The sequence below is a fragment of the Gordionus sp. m RMFG-2023 genome, chromosome 1 (genome assembly GCF_954871325.1).
Source record: "Gordionus sp. m RMFG-2023 chromosome 1, tfGorSpeb1-WG-v2, whole genome shotgun sequence".
NCBI lineage: Eukaryota > Metazoa > Nematomorpha > Gordioida > Chordodea > Parachordodidae > Gordionus > Gordionus sp. m RMFG-2023.
In genome coordinates, this window is record NC_088775.1 from 36,738,997 (window position 1) to 36,752,790 (window position 13,794).

Here is a 13,794-nt window from a genome sequence, read left to right on the forward strand (position 1 = left end):
TTGAAAAATAGATTATCTTAAAAAATAATGAGTTTAATCTATTTAAAATATTCTTATGCAAATTAATATTTTAACTTCTGCTAAAATTAATAGTCTTTCTTCCCTGACTATGCTATGAATAGGCTAAAACATTAAAATGCTTGATTATTACAATTAACTCGTTATCTTTATCTTTATTTGCACGTTGGTCATAGACCTGCCCAAAGGTGGGCGCACGTGAATTAAATGAAGGCCCATCTTTCATATAATTATGCCGATTTTTTTCCCAAGGATACCAATATACCTTGTAAGCCAGATATGATATGAGGGTGAAACTACACCCGAGCCATTTATATATGTTTAATAATGAATATAGCAATGAAAGAAGTAGAATATAACAATAAAAAAGAAAGTCCCTTCTTCCAAAAAACTTATAAATTTTTAATAGGGAAACTGGAAAACCCTGAGCACACCTCTTAATAGAGAATCCTGACAAAATCAGGTCTTTCCTAATATTTTTTATAAGAAATAACAAATCTTACCTCATTTTATTGTGGATAACCCCAAAAAATTAAGCTATAACAACTCTACAGATAAAATTAATTTTTTATAATGCTGAATGATTAATGTTTGCATCATTATTTGTTATCCGTGAAATAAAAATAATATTTTATTCTGTAAAAAAATTGATGTTGATTTCTAGCCCTATTTAATATGAGTCAATATATTTATTTTATTCACGTTTTTATATATAAAAAGATGATTATTATACTTTTTTGTATTATGATCAATTAAAATTATATCTAAAAAAAAAATTATTGTTCCATTGGCTTATTATTGTTTTTCCGATAAATTTATTGTACGTCTTGAATTTCCGAAATATTTATCAAAGAATTTGATAAGGGCCATATCTTTCTGTTAAGAAACAAAAAATGCTATTTATTTAAATTAAAAATATGCCATTCAATATTAATAAAACAATTTCAATTTAATTTATAGGCCTAACCAAATCAACAATTCTTGGAGAAGAGAATATAAACGATCAATCTAAATCATAAAACTATATAGTGGTTAGAGCTTCCTACATGATGGAAGCTAGATAAGTAATTGAGAAAAAAATTGTGAGATATTAAATTTCTAAAAGATTATCTTCCATTTTTAATGATATATAAACTACTACACAGTTGACCATAATTACTTATAAACGACTACAGAGTTGACCATTATTGCTTATAAAATATGCAATCATATGCTCTCAGCAGCTGTATTAATAAACTTAAATTACATAGCCACACAAATAATAGATGCTGCTTAATTTGCAGTCATAGCCAAGACACTCACTATATTAACTTATATCAGAATTTATTATGCTAGATAAATTGATAAAACAAAAACACTAAAAAACTTTAAAATAAATTATGCAAATGTACTGAAGCCTTAAGTTATTTACAAGGCAGGTATGCCATATTAGAAATGAAACATTTTGTAACTATAAAATAAGAACAAGAGTGATATGATATGATAAAAGAAATTAATTAAGATTTTATATATTATTGTCGCTCCACCTCTAGTTGATATATTATATCTTAAAATAGTAGTAGTTTGTAATAATATCAAAAATATACTAGTATTAAAAATTTAACTCAAAACTGTTTTTCAAATAAGAAAAAAAGCTTTCCTAAAAACACGTAAAAAAGAAAAGAAAAGTTATCTAATTTATTACATCCATTCTGGGATAAATAATATGTTAAATTTATAAAAATATTTTTAAATAAATAGATGACGTTAAATATTTGAAAGCAATTTATTGCTCTATTTATTATCAAAAGCATTTATTAGTAAAATTTATTAAAATATTAACTGTAATATATTATATAACTCGTCTGTAAAAGTGGTATTTAACATAATATTTTACAACAATTATATCTAATAGAGTACAATCTATATGTTTACTTTTTATAAATAAATCTCTTATTAGTGATCTGCATCGGGCCTAATTCTTTAAGCCCGGCCCGGCCCGAAATTCTTTTTAAAAAAGTTTAGCCGGCCCGGCTCTAGCGTCTTCATGAGCGGGAGGGGTATGAACAGTTTGTATCCTATTTTTTTGAGGGGGTAGGGGGTAAGCTGCTTTAATGGGGGTAGGCAGCGTCTACATGACAGGATTTTTACTGAATGCTAACACCCTTCAAAAACCTTTGCCTACCCCACTAAAAATCCCCGCCGCCTTCGGCGGCGATGTCTCTTTATCATTATTTTCACCTATTTATTTATTGATACTCTTTTCAAATAATTTATAAAGGATAACTTGAATTAATCTATCTCTACTACCAACTATCGATATTTTGTGAATAAAAGAATTTATTTTTTAGATAATAAATTTAATTAAAACCTCCATTATTCACAATGAATTAATTATTATGGCATTATGAGCTTGCTGAAATATCTAAACCTATTAAATTACATTTAAAAGGAAAGTTTATTTGCAAAACCATGTGTATGATTATTTGCAACATATAGATTTGGTCGATGAATTGTATTATAATAATATTATAATAAAAGTATTAATTTTTACAGCATTAAATTTTGTCTTATTTCATCTCAAAATTTAATAGATAACCCCCCAAAAAAATTTATTCTACCCCCATTAGCAGCTTACCCCCTACCCCCTCAAAAAAATAGGATGCAAACTGTTCCAACCCCTCTCGCTCATGTAGACGCTGGGGGTAGGATAAATTTTTTGGCGGGTTATCTATTAAATTTTGAGATGAAATGAGACAAAATTTAATGCTGTAAAAATTAATACTTTTATTATAATATTATTATAATACAATTCATCGACCAAATCTATATATTGCAAATAATCATACACATGGTTTTGCAAATAAACTATCCTTTTAAATGTAATTTAAAAGGTTTAGATATTTCAGCAAGCTCATAATGCCATAATAATTAATTCATTGTAAATAATGGAGGTTTTAGTTGAATTTATTATCTAAAAAATAAATTCTTTATATTCACAAAATATCGATAGTTGGTAGTAGAGATAGATTAATTTAAGTTATCCTTTATAAATTCTTTGAAAAGAGTATCAATAAATAAATAGGTGAAAATAATAATAAGAGACACCGCCGAAGGCGGTGTGAATTTTTTAGGGGGGTAGGCAAAGGTTTTTGAAGGGGGTTTGCATCCAGTAAAAATCTTGTCATGTAGACGCTGCCCGGCTCGAACCCAAAATTTTTTAAAAAAGTTTTGCCGGCCCGGCCAGAACCCGATTTTTTTTTAAAAAAAATTTACCGACCCGGCTTGGCCCGAATTTATAATATAAAAATTAATTTTTATAATTACTCAAAATAAAAGACATGTTATATGTCGTTTAGTTTCAATAACTAAAATCAAATTTTTTTCCCCTGGTTTGAAATATAATCATTTTTTTCCACAATTAAAAAAATTATTATTTTTATTAAAGTTAATTTCTAGAAGTATATTGAAATGATAAAAATACAAAATCTACATCACTTTGTGAATTGAGGAAGGGTTGTATTAGTGGAGAAGGATTTATAATTTTTCCCGTAGTTAAGGCTCTGGATTGATAGCAAAGATTTTAATCTTAATAATTAATAAGATATAGACATCAAGCCTTTTGATATTTATAATTTTAAGTTATATATAAAAAAAAATTGCATTAATTTTCCTTTATTTTATAACTAATAATTGTATTAGATTAATTGTTGAATAATATAAATTATAACGTGTATTATTCATATTACATCTTTATTTTAGTTTTATAAATTATAACTTGTATTATTCATATTATATCTTTATTTTAGTTTTCCTTACAAATTATATTTTCATTTTAGTTTTACTTTAAGTTAAACTTTTTATATATATTCTAATTTCATTTTTGTAAAAATGTTATATAAATGATATGAAAAAGAAAAATAAGACAGATAAAAAAAATAATGTTTTTACTTTTCTTCATGGTACCCCGGGTGAGGATGGCAAAAAAAACTCGCCACTATGTGTTATATATTTATTTATTTTTCTCTTCCATTTTTTTTAATGGTGAGATTTTACACTTTAACATGCGAAAACATTAAATAAATAATAAAATAAAAAATTATTTTTTTTTTCCACATAATTCTATATAAAGGTGGATAATTTTCGAAAGGTAAATAATATTAGGTGTTTTGTTTTAAATTAATAAACATACCACACGAGGTCTCGGTCTATGATATATTTTGGGAATTAACCTATAATTGTGACGTCCAATATACTCGAGAACCTGCCAGTGAAGATGTCTCCTTTGAATTCTTTAGTTTAAAAGAGATGTTACATTGCTTTGAGGCATTGGACGGAAAATATTTTGCTCATAACGATTTAGAGTTTATACAACTCCAATGTATATTTACAAAAATATAAACGTGTCATTTTTATTTTTAAATGCTTATGTGATATGTTATAAAAATTATCAATAAATGGACATAAAATTACCTGATTTCACACCTTATAAGTTCCTAAAACTTATTGGACCACTCACTGAAATTTACTTAGATAGGGTGTTAAGTTACTTTTCGACCAGCACATTACCGGATTCCGTTAAAATAAATACTTTACTAATAATTTATCTGATGATGTGTTTGATAATATTAAATCAATTTGTTCAAATACTGAGATTTTAGATCTTAAGATAGTGATTAAGAAATTAGTTTACATTTTACTCATACAGGATAAAAATATTATAATCAACAAATTTAAATTATCATACCAGAATTCTAGTGAGAACTTTATGCAATGGTGCATTAGAAGAGTATCAAAGTCGCATAAAAAATGTTATTTTTTAGATGATAATCGAATAAAAGAAAAATTAAGAACTTCCACCTTAAATGATAAAATAAAATTTTGTAAAAATACTAATTTAACCTTAATCGAAATGGTGGAGATAGGAAGTAGATTAGATAGTATTAATGATAAATCAGATATTGATAATATAAGTTATATGAATCATGACAAAAAGTCTGATAAAGATAAAAACTTTATCAATAGAAATAGAAATGACAATAATAATTATTTTATACCTGATAATAATTTTAGAAATAATTATGATAATAGAGATAATAATTATAATAGGAATAGAAATAGGAATTACGACAATAATAATAATTTTAGATACTATGATAGTAGTTACTGTAATAATAATTCTAGATACCAAGATAATTATAATAACTATAACTACAATAACTATCGCTATAACAATAATAATCAATCTAATTATGGTAGAAATAATACATGGCATGATAATAATCAAAGAAAACAGATCCAATATGGTGACGGAAATCGTGACAATTTCCAATCCTATAGCAACAATTCAAATAATTATAGAGGTAGCGACAACAGTCAGAGAAAGCAAATACAATATAACAACAATTCAAATAAATATAGTGATAGCCACAACAGTAATAGAAAGCAAATACAATACAACAACAATGATTATAATATGAATATTGAAGAAGTTATTGAAGAGAAAATTGACTCTACAAAGAACAAAGAAGATAACGATTTTAATATTAACAACTTATCTGAGGACATGCTTAATGATAAAGATAATGCATTTAGCACTTTTAAAAGTGAATAATATTGTTACAACTATGCAAGTCGACACAGGTTCCAAACATACTATCATACCTCATGGTCTGGCTAAAAATCTTGGTATTAGAGATTTTAAGAAATCCGAGATACAACTTACCACTTATGACGGAAATTTAATTAAGATCATCGTCATAACACAAGTTAAAGTGACTTATGAAGGTATCTCAAAATATTTACAAGCAATAGTCGTTGAATCACGGAAAAATGCCTTGTTGGGACGTACATGGATCAACGCTTTCAAAAATATTTTAAATAAATTTATAGCAAATATTGAGACCAATTACGAAGATGAAATAAAAAAATTGATTAAAGAGTGCGAATTGATATTGACTAACGGGCCAATCAACAAAGCAAGTGTCAAGTTAAATCTAAAAAGAGATGCCCAACCTAAAATTATACCACCTAGACGTATTCCTTATTCAAAAATTGATCTTGTGAGCAATAGAACTTAAAAAATGGATACATGATAAAATTATTGAGCCGGTGAATGATGTCCGATGGGCAAGTCCTATCACCGCCATCTACAAAGATGATGGGAGCATTAGGCTTTGTGCTGATTTTAAGGACACTGTAAACCCAGCTCTAGAAGATTTCAGATACCCTCTACCAATCTAATAGCTAAACTTTCAGAAGAAAAGAAATTTACGAAGATTGACTTTATAAATGCTTTCTTACAGGTCCCGATTGATAAAAGTTGCAGAAATATTTTAACTATATCTACGCACAAGGAATATTACCGATTTACTAGACTTCCTTTTGGGCTTAAGACCTCATCTGCAATATTCCAACAGATCATGGACCAAATCATAGGTGGCATGGAAGACGTCATATTTTTTATTGATGATTTATTTATAACTGGGAAAAACTATGAAGACAACCTTAATAACATAAAAAAAAGTGTTTGATAGAATATCATCATTTGGGCTAGTACCTAACTTCAACAAAAGTGTGTTCTTTAAAAATAAAGTGAGGTTCCTGGGTCATATGATATTGACGCCAAGGGGATTCATGCTTGTTATAAATCCGAACTTAACTCAGGGTGTTTAATCAGTATTGGGAGAGCAATTAAGAATCCAAGGTTTGTAAAATCTTTCTTTATTAAAATAAAAGATTAAATTTAATAATAATGATGTTTAATTACTTACCCTTGAGTACCTAAAATATATAATGTAATTCCTCTCAATAATTCTAATTTATCAAATTGTATATTTACCTTTTCTTTATTAACTCTTTCCTTTTTTATTAATTTTATTTTCAAAATGTCATCCGATTGTATAAGTGTGTAAAAACAATTTTTCTTAGCTATTTATATAGCCATAAAACATTATATGTATTTACATATTAAAATAATAATTTTTGGAAGAAATAAATACATAAAATAAAATCCATCATTTAAATTAATCTTGTTACATAAACTATAAAAAAAAATGTAAAATTTGTTTTGCATAAACTAAAATCCATCATTTAAATTAATCTTGTTACATAAACTATAAAAAAAAAGTAAAATTTGTTTTGCATAAAATAAAATCCATCATTTAAATTATCTTTGTTCCATAAATATACTTTGCATAATCCAACAATGCTAATCACGATAAAATTGAAGCAATAATTAATATGCCAGAACCAAAATCAGCTGCTGAATTATCAACATTTCTGGGAATGGCTGTTTATACTATAGAAATTGAACAATTTTGCAGAAATAGCCGATCCACTATATAAAATTGTCAACAAAGAAAAATGCTCTTGGAACTTAGAACACTCTAAAAGTTTTAATGATCTTAAGAAGTTGATTAGTCTTCCTCCTGCTTTGACATATTTTAACCCTGAATTACCTATAGGGATAGCCACTGACGCATCTAAATGTGGTTAGGAGCCGAATTATTTCATACTAAAAAAGACGGTAAAGAAAAACCTATAGCTTTCACGTCGAGAACTTTATTAAAATCCGAATTAAATTATACCAATATTGAGCGTGAGGCTCTCGCTATTATGTTCGCTATAAAGAGGTTCCAGGAATACTTAATCGGCACAAAATTTACAATTATTACTGACCATAAACCTCTTGTTCACATATTTACCAAGGGTCTAAGGATAATAGTACCATGTCCTTAAGACTCCAGAAGTGGAATATAACATTAGGAGGATATGATTTTAATATAAAGTATAAAGCCGGTTAATATAATGTTGTTCCTGATTGTCTCTCGAGATTACCACAAGAATGTCATGATAAAGTTGTTGAAAATTTCACAATAATAAATTACTATTGGGATTTACCTATTAATTTCAATCAAATTCGTTATGAAACTTTGAAAGATATTGAATTAAAACAAGTCATAAATGATATTAAGAACAATAGGCCTATAAAGAATAATATCTAAAAAAACATTGAATTGGAATTTAGTATCATTAAGGATTGTCTTTACAAAACCAACAAAATCATAATTCCGTCTTCTGTGAGAAAAAATGAACTACAGTCATTACATGAAGGTAACTTGGGAGCAGGAAAAATCAAATCCATAGCCAAAGATTACATGTGGTGGTCTGGTATAAATAATGACATAGGTATGGAAGTGAAAAGTTGTGACGATTGTAACATATATCATGACAATTCTAAAAAGATACAAAAACCACGGGTTTCTGCAACCAAACCATTTGAAATGATACACATAGATTCCGGGGCGTCGCTAGCCTTCACACTATCAGGGGGCTCAACTAAAAAATTTTTTATGGGAACTTCGCTCCCCATACCCCCAAATTTGCGCCCGCTTTTACCCGGCCTTCGGCCGGGTTATATATTAATATATTAAAAATTACTAAACTCTTGAAGGATTATTCTTATTTTCATATTTTGTTTTTTATTATATTATACGTACAAAATAAACTAGAATATAAATAATTAAGACTAGAATATTGATCATTAAGACTAGAATATAAATATCATTAAGACTAGAATATAAATAATTAAGACTAGAATATAAATAATTAAAACTAGAATATAAATAATTAAAACAATACATTTCTACAAATTTTTCAATACAAAATCGATTTACTACAGTATAAAGTATTTTAAATTGCTGATATAAAAAATTTCGTGTCTAAAGAATTACAAGTGATAAAACCGATTAATTAATTCATACATATGCCTCAATTGTTAATGTTTTTAAAAACCCCATAAGGCAATATAATTCTAAGCAACTAACATTAACAAAAGGTCATGAAACTAATATAACTCTCTCTTACCATTTTAGACAAAGTTTTATAGAATGGACTAATAAGGAAAAATTTATAGGCCTAACCAAATCAACAATTCTTGAAGAAGAGAATATAAACGACCAATCCAAATCATAAAACTATATGGTGGTTAGAGCTTACTCTTAGATGACATGATGGAAGCTAGATAAGTAATCGAGAAAATTATTGTGAGATATTAAATTTCTAAAAGATTATCTTCCATTTTTAATCCTATATAAACTACTGGACAATTGATCATTGTTGCTCATCTTAATTATGTAATCATATGCTCTCAGCAGCTTTAGTAATAATCTTAAATTACATAGCCACACAAATAATAGATGCTGGTTAATTTGCAGTCATAGCCATGACATACACGATGTTAACCTATTCAAAATCTAGTATGTTAGATATATTGATAAAGCAAAAACACCTAAAATCTTGGTAGAAATTATGTTTGGAAGAAATTATGCAAATATATTGTAGCCTTGAGTTATTTACAATTTAAGTGTGCCAAATTAGAAATAAATAATTTGGGAGCTAGAAAATAAGTACCATAGTGATATGATGAAAGCAATTAAGATCTTATATATTATTGTATTGTCAATGTATTCAAATTTTTAATTAAATTTTTCAGAAACTTTGGTCATATCAAAAGAAAGCATTTACTGTTTTTTCTGATTTTTTCCTATATTTTTTTAATAAGCACCATGTCTTTTAGCTAATTTTGGATATGAAAAGAAAATTTATAAAATAAATATTAAACGATATATTTACTCGCAGATACTAACGCCTAAAATTGCGTTTCAAAAATTATAAGGTTAAATTATTTATAAAATAAGTTCTCTACGCCGGCTAGTCATTATTGCATATTCATCTATAATGTGATCTATAGGAATGGTATTAATAATATTTTTTTCTATGCTCAATAGAGCCAACGAATTTAATCGTTCCTGACCCATTGTCGATCGAAGATATGTTTTCACCCGTTTTAATGCTGAAAATGATCTTTCACATGAGCAGGAATTAAAAGGTATAGTTAACGCAATTTTAAGGCAATTAAATATACGAGGGAATATATCTATGGGTAAGATTTTTACCAAATCTATTATTGATTTACACGTAGATTCGTGTTTTTTATTATAGGTTAAAATATAAGCCTTTAATATTATGTATTCTTCCATTGGATCAGGAAGATTATAATGTAAGATAAAAGGTTTAATGATAACATTATTTAAAAAAAGGGGGGAAGAGGGATGTAAAGCATTTATAGCTATTAAAATATCTGTGTTTTCTTGGCAAAATCTCTTTTTTAATTCATTTATCATAATATCCAAAATTGGATAAAAAACATGACACTTATAAAAAGTTTCTGTTTGATCAGAATGATTAGAAGAAACAATATCATCTATTTGAATATAATTATTCAAAATGGTAGAAGGTATATTTGCTCTTTTATTTGTTATTTTTATATTATATAAATTGCAAAATTTATTTACTTCGGTAAATAATGAAGAAAAATACGAATTATTTCTTAAATTTGACAAAGAACTGATAAGAGACTCAATAAGAGCCAATGCTGTTGATATGTCCGAATCTGATTTTTGCAAAAAAATAGAAATATTGGAACACATAGATAATAATTTTTGGAATATAAACATACACATAATTGTATCATATTGTAAAAGAATATATAAAATTCCCTTTGCTTTCACCATATCACCATGGTCTATATTTTCTAGATAAGAAATAATTGCAGGGAAAGTCATTTTTACTGCCTCTATAGTTCTAATATGGGATCCCCAAGGTGTAGAACTCAAGGCATCAATATTTTTGGATTTTAACCCTAATCTTAATTGCAAATCAAGAAATTTATTGTGATGGATAACAGATATTGAGAAAAAAGCATGAATAACTTCTAATACATTAAAAAACTTTCTAGATTGAGGTACTGATTTGCAGGCAGAGATCAGTACAAGGTTGAGTTTATGCTCATAGCAGTGCACATATTTTGTGATTTTGGCGATATCTTTCCTGGACTCCTGAAAGATGCCCTTTCATAACACTTGCACCATCATATGCATGAGCAACGCAAATTGCATTTATGGAATTGTTGTTTAAGGTTGTTATTAATGTCTTCGTTAATGACTCTGCATCTAAGTCTTCAACTTTTTGAAAAGATATAAAAGATTGCTTTGGTGTTTTTGTTTTATCAACATATCTAACACATATACTAAATTGCTCATATGAGCTAACATCACGAGTGTCATCAGCCATGACAGCAAAATAGCCTGCCTCCCTTATTTCTGATGCTATGACTTTACTAAGTTTCCAGCTGCAGATAGCATTTGATTTTGTGATTGAGGTGAGCAATAATGAGCATTGCCTGGTGGTTTATATGCTATTAAAAATGGATCATACTCTTTCAAACAGTTTAATATTTCACAATAATTTCCTTGATTATTGCTTGTCTTACTTTCATAATGACCTCTATGGGGAAGTTCCAACTTACCACATAGTATTATAATTTTGAATAATCGTTTCAAATATTCTCTTCTTTCAAGTATTGTTGATTTAGTTAGAGCTATTAATTTTTCTTTAATGGTGCCTTCTATCAAAGATTGTTTAAAATGGTTCCAGAGAATTACATTCGTTGCATGACCATTTGTTGCTCAGTGAGTTGTTAAGTATTCTTTTACCTTACGAAATTTTTGATAACCTTGATTAAAAAGGTATCCTTTTTGAGGTTGAGTGGGAAAATTACGACAAGGAAAACAAAAAATAGAGTTTCTGGTTATGCTATATTCAATCCAGGGAAAGGATTTGTGCCACTGAGTTTGAAAGCATCGTTTATCTTTACCCATTCCAATATATGGATAGGCACCTAATATAGGTTGCATAGGACCAGTTGTTTTAGTACCCAGATCTAATTCTTCTGAAAAAAGTGATAAAAATTAATAAATGAATTAAAATATTATTGGTTTTAGAAAATTATGACAAATATTATATATTTGAAGAAAAACATTGTTAAAATAAAAATAATACTTGTATAAGTTCTTCTAAAAAAGTGACAAATATTAATATAAAAATTAAAATATTATTGCTTTTATGAAAATTATGACAAATATTATATATTTGAAGAAAAATATTGTTAAAATGAAAAAAATACTTGAATAGTTGTTATTTTTAGATTGGGCCAAACGTATAGCTTCTATTATTTTATAAATAAACTAGTTGATAACCCGTCAAAAATGACGGGGATGAGAATTTTATTCGTTCTTTTACGATAATTCTTTTTACCCCTCCCCCTCCTCCTTCAGGCCAATTCCAACCCATTAAGACTAAGAGAGAGGAATTGTCTTTTTTATTCAATGATTGATGAATAATATATTTTACCTTTATTTGATGATGGATGAATCAGACATTTTCCTTTTTATGAGATGTGATTTCGAAATTTATATTTTAAATTACAAAAATGAAACAATATCTCTTATTAGCACCCTAAATACTAACATTATTTACCAGAGCTCCTGTTAGTCAGAATTACTGTTCACTCCCCGCCGCGTGAAGGTAGGAGATGGATTTTAGGGGGGCAAAGAAATGAAAAAAAGAATGAAAATAAGAAGGAAGAAATAGAAAAAAAGAGACAAAGATATGAATTATAAGAAAATATAATAAATATTTATACTTCAAGAGTTGATGATTATCTGGTTACAACACATATGCATTTGTAGCCATATAAAAAATATAATATAATAAATTTCATAATATAGAAAATTTTACCTAAAAAAGGAGATTTCAATCTCTTTTCTTTGCTCAAGGTGGTTTCGTTTTTGAAGATGATGTTGTGATTTCCTTGCTCGTACTTTGTCGTAAATAACCTGAAATAAAACGTGTAAATTGAAATTAAATAGAATATACTGTTGTTGGTGAGGAAGATGGTTTAGCGATGGTGAAGAAGTTCTCTTTTCTTTGCTCAAGGTGGTTTCGTTTTTGAAGATGATGTTGTGATTTCCTTGTTCGTAGTTTGCCGTAAATAACCTGAAATAAAACGTGTAAATTGAAATTATAAAATAGAATATACTGTTGTTGGTGAGGAAGATCGTTTAGCGATGGTGAAGAAGTTCTCTTTTCTTTGCTCAAGGTGGTTTCGTTTTTGAAGATGATGTTGTGATTTCCTTGCTCGTAGTTTGCCGTAAATAACCTGAAATAAAACGTGTAAATTGAAATTAAATAGAATATACTGTTGTTGGTGAGGAAGATGGTTTAGCGATGGTGAAGAAGTTCTCTTTTCTTTGCTCAAGTTGGTTTCGTTTTTGAAGATGATGTTGTAATTTTCTTGCTCGTAGTTTGCTGTAAATAACCTGAAATAAAACGTGTAAATTGAAATTATAAAATAGAATATATTGTTTTTGGTGAGGAAGATGGTTTAGCGATGGTGAAGAAGTTCTCTTTTCTTTGCTCAAGGTGGTTTAGTTTTTGAAGATGATGTAAAGTTGGTGATTTGATGGTGAATAACAAAGTTGGTGACTTTTTTAAATTTCTTACAAATTATGAATTTAAGATTTCATTATATACGATATTTTGTGTGAATGTTTTATCATTTTTTAAAATTTTTCCTTGTAATTCTGATGGCAAAATCATAATTTTCATATTATTTTGAGATTTACATCTAGTAAAAGCCACATATAGTTGTCCATGGGCAAAGACGGGCTCAGGGAGGAATAAGCCTACATGATCAAAAGTTTGTCCTTGACTTTTATTTATTGTAATCACAAAAGCGGGAATTATAGGAAACTGTCGTCTTTTTAAAGTAAATGGTAATTGAGAGTCACTTGGAGCTAGATCTATTCGTGGGAGAAAAACTCGATAACCCTTATTAGTGCCTGTCAATACCTCAGCGTCGATAAAATTAATATGTAAATGTCGTATGATTAA